The 6,526-nt window shown below is 38.5% G+C and overlaps 1 long non-coding RNA gene across 1 annotated transcript; it reads left to right on the forward strand.

Moving 5' to 3' along the window:
- The first annotated feature begins 1,008 nt into the window (after positions 1-1,008).
- On the forward strand, positions 1,009-5,874 carry LOC138172511 (uncharacterized). Its single transcript, XR_011171140.1, has 2 exons — positions 1,009-2,137; positions 3,854-5,874. It is a non-coding gene; the product is annotated as an uncharacterized lncRNA (long non-coding RNA).
- Positions 5,875-6,526: the final 652 nt, after the last annotated feature.

The raw sequence follows: 6,526 nt of genomic DNA on the forward strand, positions 1-6,526 counted from the left end.
GGAATTCAGAGACCATCTAGTCCAATCTTCCCATTTTACAGATGAGCACACTGAGGCTCCAAACACATAAAATGATTGTCCAAGGTGACAAAGGTCATAAGTAGAAGAGTCAGAATTTAAACCCAGGTCTTCAGACTTCAAATCCAATGTTCTTTTCCATTGACAAACATTGCCATTGGTATTCTACCTACAGGAATTGTACCAAATGCACAAACTTGGTCTTGGAAAAACTATGGCATGACAGAAACATGACATTTTTGATGGGTGAAGCCAATGGGGAGCTGTAGGAAGAACATGATCACTCGGGTCTAAATCAACTCCTAGGACTTACCACTCCTCCAAAGCTCCAACCACCTTCTATCCAGGCAATTTGTCACTGAGATCCCCTGCCAGACCTTGCCCTTAACCTACAACAGTGAGTCCTCAACATTTCCAGTTTCACTTTTTTCGACTTCAAGCATTCACATGATTTTGTTAGTAACCTCATTTTCAATTTTGCCTTGGCAACCATGCACATTCATGGCTATGGACAGTAGAGAAAAAAACGAAAGGCGATACACACAAGTTTGTGGAGCATCTGGCATCTTATTGGGCACTTAAATGATCTTGTTCGCCCTACCATCATAGAGAACTCCCCACGCATTTGTTACATATTGTCACTGTTTGCTTTTAAAAGCTCAAATTTTATGCTGTAAACCTCCAAATCATAGTATAAGTCCTTTGGCTCTAAGACGAGGTAGACAAAGTCAGTGATAAGGCTTCGTGAGAACATAAAGGTGGTAGATAAACTTCATGCCAGAATGTTGGCAGCTGGAATGTCCACCCATGAGTTGGTGCTAATGAATTAACAAGTTGTTATATCCAAAAAAGAGAAGGAAAGTACTAGGGAGAAAAAACGTTTTCCAAGTGACCAATTTTATTTTGTGTACTGCATTTTATTTCATGGTTACCATGTTAGGAAAAATGCATATTATCAGAATTAATGTTTTGTTATAAAGAATTGTCTTAAGAAAAGTATATTTCCAACAATAGCTAACAAAAGATTAGTTTTTGATGGTTATGGGAACCTCACCACCTATTTCCCATAGGTTCAATGTATCAACATTAACATTTTTTACTTTTGCACCATTTTGAAGGAATACTACCCCCATGAAAGCTAAGGATTGAATGTACCCATTTTCCAGAATTTCTTCTAGCTCTAAAGACTCCGCTTTGGGTTTCATATACTTTTTTCAGATTCATTATGGTTGCAATGTACACTTATGACCAGCTCCCTTCTCAGAAACATTCTACTGCTATTTTTCCTCTTTCCTCCCAGATTCTTCATCCCCTCTATTTCCCTGTCTGTACCTCTAATTCCACACTAGAAAGAATTGGGATAATGTAACTTCAAATCATGAGCTCATGAACTCATGAACTTCAGATCAGGACTCAATGACTAAGTACTAAAAATGGATTGGGTTTTTTTACTTTTCCTTTGGGAAATCTCTCTAGATTCACTAGATTATCTTCTGATTCTCTGAAATGAATAATAATAATAATGATAATTTCCATTTGTCTATGTTGCACAAGGAACTTTCCTCAGAATAGATATGACAATATGAGATGGAAAATACAAGTATCCCTATTTTGCATATAGGAAAATCGAGGCTCAGAGAGGCTGGTCAAAGTGCTTTTCCCAGAATCACACGGCTAATATCAGGGCAAGGATTGTAAGCTAGACATCCTGACTCCCACTCCATTGTAATCATACTTTTCATTACATAATAGCATACTGAACAATAAAAAGAATGACTGAGAAGAACTTGAAAGAACTTGGACAATTACCAAATTCCAAATTTAACTGGGGAAAAAAAATTCACGGTAGAAATGACACATGTAGTGAAAAGAATAGTAGGCAGTCGTAGTGAAGGGAGCTGAATCTCAGTTACGGCTACGTCTCTAACTTGCTGTGTTACCTTAAGCAATTCGCTTGATTTGTTTAGGCCTCTGCTGAATAAGAAGCTCATATTAGATGACATCTCGGGTATCTGAAAGTCCATGATTCTTCATCATCGTCCCAAACTCTTGAAATCTCTGCAGCTTGGAAGAAGAGAGAGCTCTAGCTTCTAGGACTGGAGGCGGAGAGATTCACACAGTAAGAAACTGATTTGTTCGTCTTGGGGCCTGAAGAAGACACAGAAGCTAACCTTCAATGAAATGGAAATGTTGAAAGAGTATTGAGGTTTTGGGGGGGAAATCCTTGACCATGATGAAACGGGGGGAGAGGAAGTCCAATGATATGCCCACCTATTTAGAGAGTGAATAGTTATATGGCACGTTGTTGCTGTTGTTCAATCATTTCAGTTGTGTCTAACTTTCATGACTCCATTTGGGGTTTTCTTGACAAAGAAATTTCCTTCTCCAGTTCATTTTACAGATGAGGAACTTAGGCAAACAGGGTTAAATGACTTGCCCAGGGTCACACAACTAGTAAGTTTCTAAGGAGAGATTTGAACTCAGGTCTTCCTGACTCCAGGCCTGGAACTCTATACACTGTGCCACGTAGTTGCTCCTAAGATCACCTTATTCCAAATCAGCGCCCTCTTCATTACAACACACTGCCATTAGTACAAATTATATAACTTGCTTTACCAACTGGACAGCCTAGGAGAGCAGTAACCCAGATTAGCTGAGGACATTATCAAAGTTGACTCTTTGAATTTCAGTAGATGAGACTAGAATAGGCTGCTGATGGGGAACCCTGCTAATTCTCTGTCTCATCTAAGGTTCACAGGAATGCAAGAGCCCAGCTCTAAGGCAGTTTTCAAAGCTCTTTTCCAGAAAGCCAGATCCTACAAGTCTGTTCTCATCTTCCATTCCCCCCACGAGGCCCTATCGGGTTGTCATGGACACAGAAATATCTTAACAACTTGCTTATTTTTCACTAGGGGTCATTGGAATAGCAAATTAATAAGTAAGTGAACAAATAGAATACCTAAAGTAAAGAAAATTAATTTTTGTAAAGTAGGTTTCACTGAATTAGAGAGAAAGAGTAGGAAAGATTTGTGGAATAGATTCTCAAGGGTTAAGTTACTTGCACAAAGAAAGGGACTTGTCATAAACAGAGGTCAGTCACTGGTAGATTGGCCAGACTAGGAATGGCTGGGTCCTGGAAGCCAGACAGTGCCACAGGGGCTGATCCATCAGGAGAGGATCCAGCAGTCAAAAAGGAAAAATGACTGACCATCTATCAGTAAGTAAATAAACATTTATTAAATCCCTACTGTGTTCAAGGTACTATGATAAACTCTGGAGATATAAAGAACGGCAAAAGAAAGTTCCTGTTTTCAAAGAACTAGCAACAGAATCAGGGATTATTGATCCTGTGGCTAACAGAATTAGCTACAGGGAGAGAATTCAAGTTCCCAAAAGATTTGGTGAAATACAAAATATGACTCAAGCCCTTTATGCCAAAGGAAATCAAGTCCTCTATACCAGAGGAAAGGTACCTCTATGGAACCAAGGCAGGGATTCAACCATGAGGTTCATACATGGCCTCAGTTATTGAAACTGGGATATAGAGGACCCAAGTCAATAACTTAGTTACTACGGTATATGTTGTTGGGTTTTTTTTTTTTTTTGAGAGGGGAAGGCAGGGCAATTGGGATTAAGTGATTTGCCCAAGGTCACACAGTTAGATAAGTGGCAAGTATATGAGGCCCATTTGAACCCAGGTGCTCCTGACTCCAGGACCGGTGCTCTATTCACTGTGCCACCCAGCTGCCACGAGGGCATATGGTTTGAGAAAGCCAAGTAGCAAGACTAACAATGCTGAGCCAAGGTTCAATCCCAATGTTCTTTAAATTTCTAGATAGAAGATGAGCTCCAAAGTCTTCCATGAGTCTGAGCCTACAAGTTAGAAGACTGTCAAGAGTGTCAAGAAGATCATTACAGCACCACCCTTCTTGTACAAACACAATAGCCACTGTTCACAGGACATGAACAACAGATCGTTTTGTCTAGAAGTGGTAATGGATTTCGGATCACAAGATTTTGAGCTGGAACTTGCCCAAAATCACACGGGTAGCAGAGCTAAGATTGAAACCCAGATATCGTGACTCCAAATCAAAGGCTTTTTGTGTTAACTATACTCAGCCATTGATGTGCTCTTACACCTGCTTCCCCTTCCCCATGGAAAACTAATGAAGGAAATACCCCTCCACAATGAAGGTGAACTGTGAGTAGTGGAAAAACCAGTGATAATCCAGAAGAAAAGATAAAGAAATGTGCCTTTTCCATAAGATGGGGGACCACTAAGACTGAATATATAGAGATAGACATATGGATATACATATATATATATATATATATATAATCAGTCCACGTTTCTGCATAAGCTGTTTTCAATTAAGAGTTTTCCTTTTTGTTTTCTTTGTCACAAAGGAGGGCTTAATCTGGGGCCCACCAGAAATGACTATGTGGGAAATATGAGCTAAGATTCAGTGGGACATGACTATGTATAAAGACAAAAGATCAATAATTTTTTTTCAAAAAGAAATTGGTCATCAGGTGATAGATATTTTGGCCATAGTACTAAAAAAGACCAGCTACTAAGAGACAGAAGGGTGTAATCTGTATTTTTGGAGGAAGTAGCCCCCTGAATAAAATCCAAAATTCTTGATATCCTAAAGCAGAAAAGTAGTAGAGCCCGAGGCAAGGTGTGCAGGATGGAAAGGCAGATGCTATTTGATTATTCATTTGTTATTTGTTTTTGTAAATAGTATTTTATTTTTTCCAATTACATATAAAGATAGCTTTCAACATTAATTTTTTATGAGATTTTGAGTTGCACATTTTTCTCCTTCCCACCCCTCCCCCCTTCCTAGCATGGCAAACAATATGATGTAGGTTACACATGTGCAATCATGTTAAACATATTTCCACATCAGTCATATTGTGAAAGAAGAATCAAAACAAAAGGGAAAAACTATGAGAAAGAAAAAACAAAAAAACAACATAAAAAATGAAAATAGTATGCTTCAATCTGCATTCAGACTCCATAGTTCTTTCTCTGAATGTGGTTAGCATTTTCCATTAGGAGTTTTTTTAATTGTCTTAGATCATTGTATTGATGAGAATAGATAAATCTGTTAAAGTTGATCATCACACAATGTTGCTGTTACTGTGTACAATGTTCTCCTGGTTCTACTCACTTCACTCAGCATCTTTCCATCACTCAGCTTTTCCAGGTTTTTCTGAGATCTTCCAACTCATCATTTCTTATAGTACAATAGTATTCCATTACATTCATATTTCACAGCTTGTTCAGATGTTCCCCAATTGATGGGCATTGCCTCAGTTTCTAATTCTTGGCCACCACAAAAAGAGCTGCTATAAATATTTTTGTACATGTTGGTCATTTTCCCTTTTTTATGATCTCTTTGGGATACAGACCTAGACCAAAGGGTATGCATAGTTTGACTGCCCTTTGGACATAGTTCCAAATTGCTCTCCAGAATGGCTGAATCACTTCACAACTCCACCAACAATGCATTAGTGTTCCAATTTTCCCAGAACTTCTCCAATATTTATCATTTTCTGTTTCTGTAATATTAGGCAATCTGATTGGTGTAAGGTGATACCTCAGAGTTATTTTAATTTGCATTTCTCCAATCAATAGTTATTTAGAGCATTTTCACATGACTATAGATAGCTCTAATTTCTTCATCTGAAAACTATCTGTTTCATATCCTTTGAGCATTGTCACTATTTGTGTAACCTAAAGGAAGTCATGTCTTCCCTCTATAGATCATCTAATCAGGCGTTCTTAACCTAGGGTCCATAAACTTGTTTAAAAATAATGATTCAATAAAATTTTATAATATGGACAAGCACATTTTAACATAATTGGTTTCTCTTTGCAATTCTCATGTATTTTATTGATCTAAAAGCATTATTTGGAGAAGGGGTTCATAGGTTTCACCAGACTGCCAAAGAAATCTAGGAAACAAACAAACTAAACAAAGGTTAAGAATCACCTCCTAGTCAAGCTCTTTGATCTTACAGGGGAGAATATTAAGGCTCTTAAATCCCTTCTTGTTCTTATGATACAGTTCACTCCTGTGTTCCCTGCTCTTTTGTTCTGCTCTCCCAGCCAGGAATGAACCACAAATTTTGCTCCTTTAAGAGGGCAATAGGTAGGGGAAGGGAGGCTTTACCAGCCTAGCGACAGCCGTCTCCAATACAGGCAGAAACTACGGCCCAAAAATGATGGTGAGAATGGGTCCCAAAAGCCCACACTTCACTCTTTGGTTTCTCCCTGTGTTCTGACAAGAATTCTTGGAAGAAATGGAAAGTGTCCTGATTAATTCTACCTCTTTGCATTGGCACATTGTATTTTGGACTCTATGAAGTGCTTTCTCATCCTCTCATCAGAGACATGACTAATAATTGGCAGTGAGTATAACAAAATGTACCCCGAGCAAGCAGTTTGGAAGAGTGCCCTTAAATCAAATTTAGTTGAGGTAGAGGAGAAAGGAGACAG

This window comes from Petaurus breviceps, unplaced genomic scaffold (assembly GCF_028583685.1).
Source record: "Petaurus breviceps papuanus isolate PSGF00001 unplaced genomic scaffold, PetGlider_PUasm1.0 551, whole genome shotgun sequence".
NCBI lineage: Eukaryota > Metazoa > Chordata > Mammalia > Diprotodontia > Petauridae > Petaurus > Petaurus breviceps.